Here is a 17515-nt window from a genome sequence, read left to right on the forward strand (position 1 = left end):
TGCATGCAAGCGACTTCATTGTACAGTGTACACTAGTCAGTATATTATTTTTTAAGTAATTATTTTCCAATTTTTTACTGCATATTATACCGCATATTTTGATGTTTTTTAACACATATTTTAGTATTTTTAAGCGCATAAAGTTCCGAGCCTTGATTATAAATATTCTTTCAGCTTTGCCTATAACAACTGCTACCAATTATCATTTTTTTTTCTTCCATTAAATTAATTAAAATCTATCTACGCTTGACAAGGGGAAATGATCGGCTGAGTGATTTATTGGTTATAGTTGTTGAAAGTGATATTACTGCAAAAATCAGTTTAGATGATGCAGTAGATATATTTTCAAAAATGAAAAATAGAAGATACCCGCTTATAGCTTAAATTATTTTAGGATTAATAGGATTAAGTTAACCTTGTTTAGGTAATGTTTATAAAATACAAAATTATATTTTGCAAACATTTAAGTTGTATAATAATGTCTAGACATTTTTCAAATTACCTGAACTATCCATATTACTGGTAACATATAAATATTTATATAAGTATATTATATATTGTAATAAAATATGTAATATCGTAGAAAAATATTAGCATCTTAAGATTAAAGGTTTAGAGATTTAGAGGAAAAAAAACCGTGTGAAGAAAAAAAAAACAAAAAAATGACAAATCATTAAATAATAATTTATTTAATAAAACATATTAACATCATAAAAATATAAGATTCCTACACAGATAAAAGGTAATGTAGTAAATATTATGAAAATATAAAAAAAAAGTAAAAATTATTATAAAAGAAGAGAAAACTTGGTAATATGAAAAAATAAATATGATATAACAAGGTAAAAAAGAAGAAAAACTCTGAGGGGAAAAAACCAAAATAATAGACTAATTTGGTAGCTGAAAAAAGTAGTTCCATACAAAAAAAGGTATAATAAAATATATAGAAAAAAATGTATAAAAATAATGTAAAAATGTATAAGACATCATGATGTCTTCCGTTTACTGCCGATTAAACATGTAATTACGCATACGGTCGGTTCGATCGCTCCCCCGCCCTCGCTCAACCTCTCTAGATACAGAACGGCGTTTGAGATGTTCTTCCACCCTTCAACGCTGACCTGCTCGATCTCCACGCACCCAATACCATGGTCTCTCGACACTTCCACAGTCTGAGATATGTGGATGGTTTTGGGCAGGTGGAGAACGACACTGGGGTCGATCTCACGTGCCACCTCGAGAATGCTGGCTAATCCGCCCTCCTGGCGGCTACACAAATCTTCGACACTGAACCGCCGGTTCCGATCCCATGCCGAGGCTGACCACGGCGGCGAAGTGATCACCGCGAAGGTGTTGTCGACCCGAAACTCAATCCGGTGGGCGACTCCGAGCTCCACCGGGCCAACTGTATTTTGGCCGGATCGTTGTCCACGGCCACGTGCGAGCCAGCCGAACGGCCAGGCGGCCGACTCCGCAAAATGGGTCGACGACCGTGCCGAAAGTGTATCTTCGGGTCACGGGCGGGGGGGAGGCGGCACGGGTACCGGTGTTCTTAAGTGGCGGTCGGCGGTTTTGGCGACTTCAATGCAGCGGATCCATTGGAGAGGCCCGACGGCAACGTAGTGGGAAAACTGTAGGTGGAACCTTTACCGTAGTCCCTCCGACCGTCACGACCGAGTTCTCGGCATTAGCACTCGTCATATGATCCTTTACTGTTCTCAGCCAGTGCTTTATGTTCAAATTTCCCGAGGCGGCGTCAGGTGGTGCATCCCGGTGAACGCTTTTTCGGTCATCGGTGACCCGTCCGTCTAAACGCCGATGTCCGCGTACTTGTTCTCGCCCAGTATCTTGGTCCTTGAAGCACTGGTATCTTGGTCCCCGGAGCACCGACGCTCCATCTGGGAATACCCGTCCCAAGCGGTGGCATGCGGTTTTCCGACGGTGGTTGACGCGAAGATCACGTCTGGTGACCAGGCCGTTCGCTGCTGTCGACGTGACCCGCAACTCTTCGTCTTCGCACCGGTAATGGATAGAGTAACGCGGGCCTGGTTGGCCATCCTCGTGGTCGCTTGATGACGACCAAAGTAGGCCCGCTACGTTGGAACCGGTTTTGACACTGGAACTACCCACTTCTGACGACCTTTGGGGTTCCGAAGCCCCCGAGGTAGTAACAATACTTGACTGATAGTAACTCATATTGTAGCTTTTCAAGTGATTTCCTTCACTACATTTTAACCCTACTGCCAGGGGGTTTTTGATCAAGGTTTTCCTTCCTCTAGGACGGTTGCCACCCGAGACTAAAGAGCCCGCCCTATCCTTTGTTGAGAACCGCTTTGTCAGCCCTCAGTTCGTCAACCTGTCCAACATGGGAGACCCTGCTGGTAGTAAGCTACCGTTGGCATAGCTCTCGGAACTGTTGAGGAACGCAAGCCCCCCCACCACGTCAAGGTGGGTCCTCATGGGGGGGGGGGGTTAGTAAAGACTTCACACTGGGTGAGTAGCATAACCAGCCCTACGAACGAGGCTGGGAAAGACAATACATTTTTTTTCTATACCTCTATAAGGGTAATCGTGAGTGCTGTCTTGTACTTGCTTTAAAAATGTGACATTAAAACAACAAATTATGACGACTGGCATTACCTCGTCGACTTATCCGGGTGGCGGGCTTATTGCCGGTTTTTAAGAGGAAAAAAAAGTCCCACCGTACCCTGGGTACCCACAGATGGTGTTAAAAAATGTCCTAAAATTTAAGGCTAAGAGTAATGGTTTCGTATTTTAACTGGCGTTGCTTAAATTAAATGGAATTTATTCTAAAATATTCGGCAAAAAATAAATTATATTTTATAATAGAAAACTAGAACTAAATTTTCGTGCAAAAACTTATTATAATAGCTAAAATTGACTACAAAAGTACAAACCATAAATAATTACAATTGTTTGTGAAAAATACACAAGATTCTAGGAAAACATATTCATGAGACTTATTACTACAATATTAAATAAAAAATTTGAATTATGTTTATTTAACTATTTATTAAATATACCTACACGTTTTGGTAAGATAAGGCCCATAAGTAGGGTTGTAAAATTTCATGAAATATATAACTTGAGTGAAAAATAAAAATTTTGTTTCATTTCAGTAAAAATATAATGCTTTATTTTTTAAGGAATAGGTACTTTTTGCATTATTAATTGTACTAAATAGAAATAAAAACTAATTTATATAAATTAACAATCAACACCATATTAGTTTATAGTTATTATAATTTATAAATATTGATTTAAGAGGTAAGAGACCAATAGTTATTGAAACACCTGAAGAAATTTTACAAAATATAGATAAATTTATAAATAAGTTGCCAGTAGTCCCATTACTCATCAGCTATCACATTATTTCAGAAGTTTCTCATCAAAAAAATATATCGGTACCTAGTGAGTTTAAAAGTTAGGCACATATTTATAAAATTTATTGTGAATATTGTGAAACACACAATATTATACCAGCATCTGGAAATGTTTTTAAAGAAAGATGAAAATTACAATTCAATATTGGAGTACAATATTAAATTGTATTGATATACAAATAACAAATAAAATATATATATATATATATATAAAATATAATAAACATAATGTAATTAAATAAATCTAATTTAATGAAAAATAAAAATTATCTCCTTTGCATAGTTAAACTAATAACTTAACAGTATAAAATATAAAATCATAATAATCAGCCATTAGGTAAATATACATTTTTAAATGCTATACTATTAAAAGTATGGAAATTAAAATTACTGAATTCATATAATATAAATATATTATTTAAAGATAACAATATAATAAAATAAAAATAAGTTCCTTTGCATAGTTAAACAAATCATAAATTAGGGAAGTATAATGTTCTCCTTAATATACTCAAGAAAGTATTGGAATTAAAATTTAGATGGCTGAAAACACTTTAGAAAACTTGATTAGTAACATGTAAATAAATCACAGGCGATTAGAACTATTACTTAGTCTACGAATATTATCATAAAAATAGCTGCTATCAATAATAATGCGCCGGTTTTGTCGTTACTACATATATACTCGTATTAATATTAAACATGACTGTGGTCGTTACCTATTTATATGTAGGCAGCTGATAGATTAAACCACGTTAAATGGGAAAGCCCAAAATTGTACCGAACCAATATCATACAATATCAACTGATTAAATGACATTTTACAGTCACTATCTCAATCGTAAAAAAAAATATTTTCCAATATTTCAAATTAACAACCCTATCCGTAAGTATAGTAGGCACCTCCTTAAATACAGGTCTCCACACGCTTATGAGTGTAGTATACTTAAATGAAAAAAGTTAAAGAAAAAAATTTGTATCAGGCAATTGTCAATAATTCATATAAGAATAAGATTTAATACTTAAGAAACTTAAGAAAATTAATAAAAATAAATTATAAATATATTTATTATTATAAATATATTTATATTTATAATAATTTATAATAATAATAATAATAATAATAATAATAATAATAAATGAAAGTAAATATTTCAAAAATTATAAAATAATTATAATTAAATGAATAAAATAAAATAAATAAAATAAATTAAATAAAATAAATGAGGGTAAACAATTGTTTACCCTCATTTGACCCTAAAATAACAATTTTCTTAAAAAAAAATTTTTTTCTTAAATATTTCATGGTGTACGTTTGAAAGGGTTGGAAAGGGTTAAAAGTTCTTATCTGGTAGAAAAATCTGCTGGATGGCCCTACAGCGGCACAACCAAAATATAATAATGTAATAACAATGTGTGGCCCACACGGCGCACACTAATATAAAATAAGTAAATAAATCAATAAATCAAATTACCTGTTAGCCAATAGACCCGTCGGTCTTCGTACAAGACAAAATGGTGGTGCACCACCTACCTTGTACAGCTATGATATGCTGCAATACCGGAATCTGTAATTAATGATAAAAATTATTACAATACAAAATACAAGTGATTCTGCACACTACAACAGACCGTTAACCTACACCACGAAAAATGATTCAAACACAGCTGCTGCAACTAGACCATACAAGACAATATACCACGTTTAAGCAATAGATAGTGCAGTCAATGATAAAAAATTGAACACCCTAGAGGGAAAAAACAAATTAATGAGAGGCAAATATTCTGCGCGATAGTTACTAACGACTGATCCACAACAAAACCGATAAGACATAAAAAACGTGGTATAACAATAATGGCTGCAAACAGGAACAAAGTGACAACAAGTATTCACACTACGTCGGACACGAACAGAAATAAAAGACGGTGCCGGCGACATTCATCACGAAGGCTCTGTCCGCCGGACATCACAAAATGAAGATAAATGTCTCAGTGCCACCACACTAAACCAAAAAATACGAGAACTTATGAAACTTTGTGGCACTGAGAGCATGACTTTGACTTTTACAAAAACATAACCGGAAAACTCTGAAAACGTGGAATAACGAACATTTACGCGCGCGACGATAACAATGCGATTACGTACCCAGCCCGTCGCACACGGAGGCTTATCACCGCTGCCAACGATGGCTGCGGATACGCAACGCACCGCTATGCATAGCACGAAAATGATAATATTCATTACAAACTAGAGATGGAAAGTTTAGTTAATTTCTGTGAATAGTTCATAAGTTCACAGTTCGTTCAAGTGAATAGTTCAAATGAACTATTCTTAAGTTCACTTATTTTGTTGATCATACCGATATTGTTTGGCAATGAACTATTCGTTTTATCAATATTATTACAGCAGTAAACAGTTCAGTAGTAGTTCACATTACTTATGGGCAATTAAGTAATTGTTATCTAATTTTAAACAGCTGTTTAACATTTACAGGATTTTGAACAATGAACGAACCACAGAGAATTTTTAAAGAAGTTCGCGAACTATTTCATTTATACAATGTTACCAATTTTTTTGAACTGTGAACTGTTAAGTTACAGGTACTGAAACAGTTCAGAATAGTTCATCAAAGTGAATAGTTCAAATGAACTATTCGTTCACGAACTTAACATCTCTATTACAAACAAAAAACTATTGTTGCACTAAACACTATTGTTAGGTTGAAAAATTAAATTTTAAAACGTCATAGCAACGCGTTATTGTTAATAGCTAGAGCAAGGACTTTCATGCATTTGCATATTATTTCTGGTTAACTTAGACGATAGAGATAAATTTTTATCTTAATGATCGGTATTTATTATGTCTATTAGAACGATTAGATACGAAGATCCTGAAGCAATACTACTACCTGAACCTATAATTACTTGTTGGGGAATATGGTTAGATACAACAGACTATTATTGTAAATATATACAAAGCATTCGAAATGTTTTTGTAAAGTTGAATGACGATTCAGCTTCTATATTAAAAGTAATAAATATTTTAGACGACCAACAATCAGTGTTAAGACTTATCTAGATAAATTAATGTATTGTGACGAGTCGTAAATATATTTTACCTGTGGAATAATACTTTGATAGGGACCATAGATAAAAATAATCCCTCATAAGATTTAGTGCTAATTGAGCTACTGGTTGGAGGCCTAAGGAGCGAAGGGTAGTTTTATACTTATGTCTTATTGGGCCGGTCATCATTATGCCCTACCTTAGCAAATATTTAAATGACGCTCTTGATGTGGTTAAACTACGTACGAATTATAATGAAAATAATATAATGTCTAAGACCAAATTCCTATGCATCGATTAACACCAAGGCCAATTATGGATACAATTTGCTTGGGGTAGCGAGTATGAACCGTAAGGTACGCGAAATCCGCAATGATGGTCGCTGCGTTTGGTGAGTCGGGTCGTTTAGTGGTGCCAAACCCTGTATTTCAAGTCTTTCGAAAATTTAAGATGGGGCCGCTTCATATTGGGCCGAAGTATTTCTAAAAAGCCAAAGTTAAAGCCTAACAACAATATGTAAACAATTCTATTGACTTTGTACCTATACCTGACGATGAATTTTTAATTCGAAACCGGTCGTACTTTACAATTATAATAATACTCTAGGCTAAGCTTTTATTTATTTATTTCTATATACATATATATATACTATTTGTTTATTTATTTTTATATTATGTTATTATACTAAGGGCGATTGTAAACTCGGCCCGAGGAGAAAAAGTTTTCAAAAGGTCTATTGTAAACTCGGCCCGGGGTTTTTGCAGGTAAAAATAATTTAGATGTAAACTCGGCCCGGATAAAAATGTACATTTGTATAATTTTCTTATAATATTTTTGAGAACCATTTAGCATTACCCAGAGGACACCACTAGGAGGCGTTGTATATATTTCTTTTAACATACTGAATATTACTTGTAGATCTTGCACGCCAGGTACATTGTTTACTGCACTACAAACAATTTTGTTTGGCCTACTGCAGATATCCTCAGTTCCTTTGCGTTTGGTCACGGTGGTAACATATTGTCGTTGTAGTACTTGGTCCCTGATAGGTTCATGCAGACGATCATCAATTTTTTCCGTAATATTATTTATTAATTAAATAATTAAAATACCAATCATTTGACCCATTTTTCAAGTTGCGTCTCGACTTCATTTGTGACACATCTGCACACATAAGCCTTTGAAGTTAAATTGTAGTTACATAACATGTTATGTATAACGATTATATTTCATTATTTTAGTCAGTTAGAACGGCGATTTTTCCCATGCCTCCAAACTTAACTGTAAACTGCAAGCGGGGTGAACATCGCCGAGGACTTCGAATATTGATTTTTAAGTAGAACGCGCTTACGGTTGAATAAATAATAACGCACTGTCGATAACGTAATATCCGCGATCGATAAACTCATTTCGGTTACGTAAACAGAAAACATGCTAAACGGTTTAGGTATACTTCGTTTGTTAAGCAAGTCGTATTCGTGCTCGATCGTATTTCGTCGTTCCGAGTACTGTTGTAGCACAATCCCCGGCGTGATTGTCGGTTTTGTTTTCGTTACGATGATCATGTATTCCGCCAGTATAGGCGATCGTACCGCAGACGCTGCGTCGTTCACATGTAAATACATATTTATATTTCCAACTATAAGGTCATAAAATGGTGGATTGCATGACGTTCATTGGAATTCAATGGGCAATCCACTATGTGGATATAAAGCCGACTCAAGACGACCGGTGTACCAACGCAAGTGTTTCTCCACGAAACTTTTTCAATATCGTCGCGTCTTGTGAGCGAACGGGGGTGGATGGAATCGATATTTAAAGGGAATGTTTCCAAGGATCATAAAAACTAACAAAAATAAAAATAATGGCTTGCTTGGCTCGGAATTTACGATCAATACATACACAATTACTCATAGCTGGGAAAGTTATAACAACTCAATGCGAGTTTCGACGAAATCGATGTTACAACAATAAAATTGAGTTAAGTTGATAGTTAAAAGATTCGTTTTTTTTTAATTAATGGTACGAAGTTTGCTGAACATACACATAATGTTGATCGTAATTCATCGAGGTTTTATAGAGCCTGATAAATATCAATTACGATTATGCACCTTGAAACGAGAATTTTTAATGGAAAAATAGTTTAGTAAAATTGTTATTTTTAATTCTAAGAAATATCTTCAAGATTATTTTACTTTAAGAATATTTTTAAAATATTCTCAACTATTCTCTAGTGTATTGAATATTCCCCAATCCCTAAAATATGATTTTTTACGGATAAACCATTTATTTCTGTGAATTCATGTATCATGAATCGTAAAGAAATCTCACTTCCATTTAATTGCATGGACTAGAAATAAATGTGTAAAATCATAAAAATCCCACCTCTGTACATCAGTAAATATAAACGAATAAATATAAAACAAATATTATAGAATATAATCAAATAATTAAGCTTTTTTAATGCTCATTAAAAGTTAACGATTCGTTACCACTAGGCTTTCTAAACGATATTGCGACGAAGAACTCCTCAAATAATATGTTTTTATATATTTTACGTTACAACGAAATCTCAAAATAAACAAAGACAAGGGCAAATATAAAAATAAAGTTTTCTATGTGAGACATTCCGCCCCTGTTAAAGATGACGTATACGTGATCAGATTTCAAATCACTTTTCTATAAATTTGACTTTTTTCCATCACGTGAATATTAAAATGAGTTCCGTTGTGTGATAAATGAAATTTGATTACGAGAATCATAAATGCCACCGGATCATAAAATTATTCCGTGTCCTAAAAGCTTTAACGGTTGATGCGTTAACACCGATTTGTTTTCCAATAATTATATTACATTTGAATAGGGTGTAACATTAACGCCGGTTGGCCAATATTTTTTCTGTCCATCCTTTCCATTACTAAACAATTATTGTTACGTTCATTGGCTATGCAAATAAGTACATAGATTTGTGTAACGAAATCACTGTAAACAGACTTGCAAACACATTTCTAAAACATGTGTACATCGCAAAATAAACTGTGTGCCGTATCACACTGCGTTTGGATATCGCAACAAGCACGAAAAATGTAATGTAAATGCCGAATTATACGTTTATCGTGTCGATTACAATAATATACCATGGCGTGTGTAACTATTATTGAGCGTTCAACTATTTTCTCGTAAAAAAAAGGATTTGTTGCCCCTTTGAATGTGTAAACTACGCAAAAATATGTACATAGCGTTTATTTAGTTTGCGTTTTAACGTGAAAACGTTATGTCGCTAAACGATAGTCAATAAATTACTGATTTGTACTAATTAACGATTTCTTAACACAGGTTGTAATGTAATATCTACAACGACAGTTTAAAATTCCCAGGTGTCAATATTTCGTTATTTTACTTCGAGCTATTTAAACGATTTAGCTAAGATTGCAAGATAATATTTAATGTAACATAATCTATCATAATCAGATGGAAAATTTAAATAAATTACTTATTAAGTAACGTGGGAAAATAAATAAATCAAATATCTTTAATGTTCTAATTACCTGAATCAAGTATTTATAATGTCCAGATAAAGATTCTTTTGACATTTTTTTCCCGTCTTTAAAACTTGGCTTTGACCTAATTATCATTAGAATATTATCTTAAATATAAAAATAAATACTTGTAAGAGATTTTTTGCATAATTTTCACGTGAATCGATATGTGCTATCGATTTTTAGCTTGTCACGCGTTTTTAACGCCCGAGTTACCAGAATACTAATATCGGGTATCCACCATAAGTATTTGCAGGTCCAACGCTACCTAAAAAAAAAAAAAATATTGTTATTCATCGAAAACAATATTTCATAATTAACATTGAAACTCTTAAACAGCATTGAAATAGTCACATGTTGAAAAATAATGCGTCATTTTTGCGTACATAACTGCGATGTGTTACAACACGTAAGATATTACATTATTTTCGTTCTATTATTGTATATTATTAAATTTTTGTTATCAAAACAATACCAATCTCCAAAATGTAAATTTTTTAGGGGACACAAAAAACTAATTATAAAATCAAATTTTGGGAATAGTTTAACCTCATATTTAATAATGCTATCAAAATTATGTTAAAAAAAATAATTTTTCATAAAACCAACAATTAAAATAATTAGTGATTATAATTAGGTCATACGAAGTATTGTCATTACTATTCAGATGATTTTTTTGGAGATACGTGGTATTGTTTTGGCAACGACGATATGTGCCTCGAAAATCTGTAGGCAATACGTATGTAGGTATGTATGTCCCGCGCACAACTTGAGGTTTGACGACGGGCGAGAAGGTATTGTACGGTGTCCAAGGATAAGAACGTTTACTGTAATTTATTGTTTTCGATTGTTTGTCTTTTCGTAATACGTCTCACGTTACATTGGTTTTTAACAACAATATACCATAATATTCCATTGCGATGATGCTACGATGTGTGTGCGCGATGCAAGTACTACGGACAACGGTGCTCGCCACGAAGTGTACGCAAACATTTTTATTGTTCTTAACATTTTCATTTAAACGTTTCGGTCTACGAAACGTATCTACTTGCCCCGCGTACGGCTGCAATAAAAAGTGTCCAGAGTAGGCAATTACATTTTTCATCTTCTTTAAACTTGTCTTACGCATCAAAGCTTTGTCATTCATGACAGTTAATTCTTTGGTTATTTTAAACGAATACTTAAAAGAAAGTGCAATCCACTACAGGTTTAAATCTTGAGGCTGTTTGGGATGTACAGCATTCTCAAGTACTCCCTAGCTTAGAAGGGTCGACATATTTTTTGAAGATTTTTTTTTACGATTTTAAATTACAAGATCAAGATGTCCTAAGAACATTTATTTTTTTAATATTTTAGTCGTGTGGACGATTTTCGTAGACAAAACAAAAAATTTCGGTGTTCAGCCCAATGAGTCATAGATTACAAGTTAAAGAGACGTAGGTTTCCGACCTAGCCACTGCGATGGTAAACTGTTACCGTGGTTGGTCTTAATTTCAGATGTTATTAAATTGTACGGAGATTACGAATGAAGCGTTTCATCGTATCACGTATACGATGTGTTGTAACGAACTCGAAATGAAATATCCATAAGATCGTGTATTTTCTCGGGAACTGATTTTAATTTATTTTCTCATTATTTTCTTACGAAACGTTTTCGTGTTTCTACACGCGATTGAAGTACGGTGAAGATTGAATTGACCCAGACGTTGTTTGAACGACGGGTCACTTTTATTTGCAAAAAAAAAAAAAACAAGAACTAACATCTAGAATGTCCGACGGCACGATGACGATCACTGAAATCGGTTTCCGGAATCTTTACCGTCGTGTAATCGGTCAGACCGGACGGATATACACGTATGGGAATTGAAACGGTGTGCAGATTTAGCTGTAAAGTAACGGCGCGCGCGTTCTCTTGCGATGCACGAAACGTCGACGTGTGGAGTGCGCTGCTGCAGTAGTTGTAGGGAACACGAACGCACGCACGCACGACACTTTACGTTATGAAAAACATAATTTAATGACCCGTCGGACAGCCCCGTGAATCGCATGATCCGTCACAGTTATTGGACAATTCGGCAGTTAAATGCCTTCCGGGGCAAGTAGCCGTGCGCTTAATTTCTCGCCAGCGACCTAATGTGGAGTTCAACACCTCTAAAACGGAAAACGTGTGCGTTCAAATTCGGAATGAATTGTTGTATGACGAAAACGCGTCCGGGACCCCGATTCCTATAGATTTATAAATGATCACGATAATCATTGAAGTTGATGTTTTTTATGATAAATTTGTTATAATTATAATAATTACTGGCTGCCTTTAGTGAATTGAAAAATTTACTGTTTAAAAAAAAAAAAATTAAACAAGCCGATTGTACAGTTTGTAAATAATTTAAAAATTATTAAGTTTTTTTTAAGATTTTATTTATATTATTTATAAAACATTGTAGTATTATAAATATTCATGCTAACTATGCAGTTAACTTAATTGTTTGAATATTTTAAATAAGATATCATTAAAAATTTTAATATTTTGCATTATTTATAAGCATTTCAATATAATTTTATGAGATGAAATGTTTGGGGTCCTTTAAGTATCAAGCCGACATTGTGAGCAGGAGTACTGTCTTAGTTTTCTAGCAGACCAATATTTTAATTTATCGTACCCAGTAAATACGCATTATGTATTTTCGAAACTTAGGATTTATTAAATGCACCTGTGGTTCATTTTTAGATCTTATTCCTTTACAGTGATGTATTGCTAAAATAAATCATGGGTATACGCCTTATTATACGCCTTATTTCATGTAGTAATTATCATATGGTAGGAATCAAAAAAAACTCACTCATGAACTACAAATCCTTAATTATGACTGTTTGATAACAAAAACTTGATGTTAAAAATGATTACAAATTTGTATTTTTTATTAAAAAAAAGAAAAATAATAATAATATATCCAATACCGAATCACGTCATACAAGTTGTATTATTTATATTTGTCTAATTTCAAGCTATACGATAGATACGGCCGTATACCGGCGTATCATTAATTTCTGATAAGCTATATGCCACGGATAAAAATAACGTATTGGGTATACGCCGTATAACCCCGTATATCCCCCCATACACCACTGTTCCTTTAACAATCTTTTATTGCTTTGTTGTTCGATCCAATCATGAGTCCTGCCGCCACTTCTGGATAGTTAAAACGCCAAAACAAATTCTTATGCTGAAATCTGTTAAAAATAGTTTTTAAGTTTTATCTGTGCAATATTCACGGACTTTTCACAGCTTGTAATATATATATATATATATATATAATATTGTTTTAAATTCCTTCAATATTTCTTTACTCTCTAACCGTCGACACTTTTACTATCTAAATGTCTTCAAAAACTGTTATTAGGTTTAAACGATTGTCATTAAATACTTTATTCAATCCATTTAAAAATAAATAGCACTAATAATAGAGATTCTAAACCTTGTTATCCATTATTTTCAAGTAAAAATTATATTTTAAACCCTCCTGCTAACTTTCTAATCGCTGTAGACACTACACATATGCTTTTGATTATACTTAACAGTATCTAATTGTATTTTATTTATATTCTGTATTTAAGTCTTTTATACGGTTTATTATAAAGCAATAATGATTAATTGATTGTATTATGTTTGTTATTTTTCACACGCAGTATTTGTAATATTATGTTTTAGGATTCACATCCGTATGTGCCACATAAACAAATAGATAAATATATACATAAAAAATGCGCCAAAACTTAATTGTTATTTAACGAACCGAAATAACTGTACGGTTTGATATTGGAACATAGCTGAATGTTGCCCGCGCTCGATGGACAGGGCGAGCAAGGTGATTGCATCGCATCGGGACCATAGGCGCAAGTAGAGGGGGAATTGGGGGGGGGATTAGCCCTCGGACCAAAATTTAGCCCTCCCTCATAAATATTCCATGTTATACATGGCATACCGCATACAGCATACTTAACTCACAATAGTGTCACATAGAAAAAAAAACAGGTTGCAGTAAATCCAACTTGGCTCAGAATCTAAAATAAATTAACATAGTATATAAGAGTAGGGATGTAATCTAGGGGTTATTTTAAGTTTTGGTAGGTGGGCTCTAGCCCCCCCCCCCCGGATTTTTTACTCTAGTTGCGCCTATGATCGGGACTCGGCGCGCGAAAATCTCGCGATCTTATCATCCGGCGGTGGTTGGACACGCTTGGGATTCGGACGGGATCGGTTGAAAACTAAAAACTACTAAAAATTACTAAAAATTAAACTAATTCGCGGTGCACACACGCACGTGAGCATGCACACGCACGCGCGCGCCCATGTACACAAACGATGTACCACGCGTCTCGTGCGGACGTAACGTAACGCGAGTAACGGTATACCGGAATTTGCCGATGTCGGTCGGTACCGTTTACCCGCCGAATGCGGCGAAGCGTTCGCGTCCGGTCTTCCGGTGTCCGCGGCGATATATATTGCCCTTTGCACGTACACACACACACACACACACATATTTATATTGTTACGCGCACACGTGAACGAGTATAATGCGTGTGACTATACGTATATGCGCGTGTGTGCGAGTATACGTGTGCGCGATGTGCTAGACAAGCCGAGACCGGCGAGCAGATCTTGTAACAAATTGCCGACGTGTTATGCGCGACCGACATTAGGTCGGACGGTCGGTGAATTTCAATGCGAGTTAAGCTCGTCGTCGCGTCGACAAAATGGTTAAGAATCACAACATTCGCAGCTGGTAAGGACACCGTAACGGTACCCATCGGGGCCGGGATTTCGATGCTCTATAAAAAAAAAAATATGCATAAATGCTTTAAAAATAATCATAATGCACCGTAAAAACGTGTTAAGAAATGTATGCATTATGTTCTAAAAACGATATTATAAAAACCGTGTGACCAAAAACGCACCTATTTAATTGTAGGTATTTATTTAACATGTTTAATAATAAATAGGTAATTAATTTCATAACTTGCTGTTATGGTCGCCGTTAGACTCTTGCGATCAGAAAAATTTCTTTCGACTGTTTTAATTTTGCGATGCTTTTGATAAAATAAGAACACGATTTAATACGCTCATATTTGTTTATCGATTAAGTATATTACATGCTAAACGTGCAAGTTTTGAGCAAACAGACGCCAAAACGCGTGATCGAATACTCTAATATTTAAGAATATATAAATTCTAAAAATTCCCTGAAAACAGCAAAATGTGCCGTAAAAATGAATTTTAAGCTAAATTTGTTGAAAAAAACAAAAAATACAATATATAAACTACATTAAATCAATCAGTATCACTTGAAACACATTTTCGCTTACAGACCTAAGTGTTGGGTCATCAGAAAGAAAAATGCGTTTGCATTAAAACCCTAGTGCCGACTAATAAGTTGATGAGCGGGTACGGGTTGAGCTTCGTTCGCGTTCACCCCTCGGATCCCTGACGTCATGTCGACGAGTAATGCATTTGATTCGCGTTAAATTGAAATCGTACCGCATCGTCGACATTCATGTTTATAGGAATGATGTTTAATTTTTTTTTTTTATACGGGTATCAATAACGAAATAGGACGATTTTAATTATTGTGATGAAATTTTTTTGTTTGTGTATCACATCGAGCGGCACATGCATGGGTTAAAGGTTTGTAATTGTTCACATTAGGTAAGAAAATTTAATTTGGCCTTGCATGCAATTCGTAACCCATAAGAAACACAAAATTACTCGTTTTACCTAAAGAAACGTAGGTAATATACGGTTTCCGGAAGAAACTTTACATTATGGTCAAGGTTTTTGTTCGGGTTTACATTTAAGTAAATTTTCTATGTATGTGTATACTAACATATACTGTGTCGAATTTTCAAATTTTTCATCAAAAAAAAAAAAAAAGTAGTGACTGCATGTAAATGTTGATGTTGAAATATTATCGAAGTTATATGGTCAAAAGATATAGGTTGGTAATAATAATCATGTTTTATAGTTAATATAAACCGTTAAGCTTTTAAACTATGTACAGTATTATACGCATGTAGATGTATTGTTTTAGTAGTGGTGTTACATGTAAATGTACACATTCATGTAAGAACATTTCGAATTTTTAATCCTTTCAATATGTGCATACGCAGTTTAACTAGACTTTTTGTTTTAAACATCTACACCAATTGTTGATGCCATATTTGAATTAACCTATCGTTTTAAGAGGACAATACCTGTGTGTGTTGTCTGCGTCTTACAAATGCACATCAAAGTAAATTTACGTTCAGTAGAACCGATTTTGTGTAGTGATCTCTAATTAGAAAATAAAATTAGAATTAGAATAAACTGATATACTATCAAACTCAAACGGAAAAACATTATCTATGCGAAGAGAGGTTTCTTACAATACTTGAATTTTAAGACGAATCATGGTTTTTTGTAATATTTTATATAATCATAATTAGTTTGAAAATATAAACAATAATATTGTTTCCTTTAAATTTATAATAGGTAATTTTACTTTATATAAAAGCTAAAGATTGGTTCTAATGAACGCAGATTCGTTATGTTGTGCGTTTGCAAGACATATACATCACATGCGGATGTGGTGCCCTCAATCTTCATAAAGTCAGTGTTATTCTTCAACTAAGGTTCTATGCTCAAAATTCATCGAAATATAATTATCTCAGATTTTAATGTTGATATTTTCATTTGTGCTCTTTGATTTTAATATTTTTATTAGTCTATAAAGTATTATGTTTTTTTCTATATTACTTAGCATTGATGTATAAATATATTGATTTGGTTTTCGGATTTCAATGGACAGTTAAATTGTGTATGCTATGATAATTAATATTTATGTCATTACGTTAATAATTTCATAAAAAAATTTTTAGAAAAATATGTCTTTACAATAAGAGAAAATCAAGGTGATTTATATTACTATAATTACATTTGTATTTGATAAACTGCAATGACTAGTGAATTCTGACATTGAATTTAATTGTCATTGATTTAATCACCGAATTAGAAATGTTAAAATTATTAGGAAGATTTTATAATATATTTTTTTTTTTAATTTCACGGGTTCGAGGTTATGCGAGATCGTGGTCGGCGTTAAAATCGAGAGTTTATAATTTTTTCAGTTCAATATTTGTGGGTGAAATCGTTTTTGGTGAGCATATAAAAATAAATAGAAAAATTACAGTTCAGGCGTAAACCACCAATATAAGTATACCGAAAAAAACAAATTGAGAAAAGTAAATCGAGCGTAAAATCAATAAACCTTTCAATCTCTGATAAAATTACGTGCAACCAAAGTCGACGTACTAATTTACATAAAATTAACTAAAATAAACATCGAAATTATTATAATGCACGCTTAAAGCAATTAAACCATATTTATAATGGAATTCCTTTTTATTATTTTCTTTAATTCCATACAGAATATTTGAAATACAACAAATGGCATTTATATTGATTGTGCAGTA

The 17515-nt window shown here is 33.5% G+C and overlaps 1 long non-coding RNA gene across 2 annotated transcripts; it reads right to left on the bottom strand.

Annotated features, from left to right (window-relative positions):
• Positions 1-4655: 4655 nt before the first annotated feature.
• Positions 4656-5508, bottom strand: LOC112686418. 2 transcript variants are annotated; one of them, XR_003148890.1, is made up of 3 exons: positions 5209-5508; positions 5048-5152; positions 4656-4972 (listed from the first exon to the last, which is right to left on the bottom strand). It is a non-coding gene; the product is annotated as an uncharacterized LOC112686418 (long non-coding RNA). The 2 variants fall into 2 exon arrangements; XR_003148889.1 differs by having other exon boundaries at positions 5037-5152.
• Between the last annotated feature and the right edge of the window lie 12007 nt (positions 5509-17515).

The sequence above is a fragment of the Sipha flava genome, unplaced genomic scaffold (assembly GCF_003268045.1).
Source record: "Sipha flava isolate LNK unplaced genomic scaffold, YSA_version1 307_pilon_pilon, whole genome shotgun sequence".
NCBI lineage: Eukaryota > Metazoa > Arthropoda > Insecta > Hemiptera > Aphididae > Sipha > Sipha flava.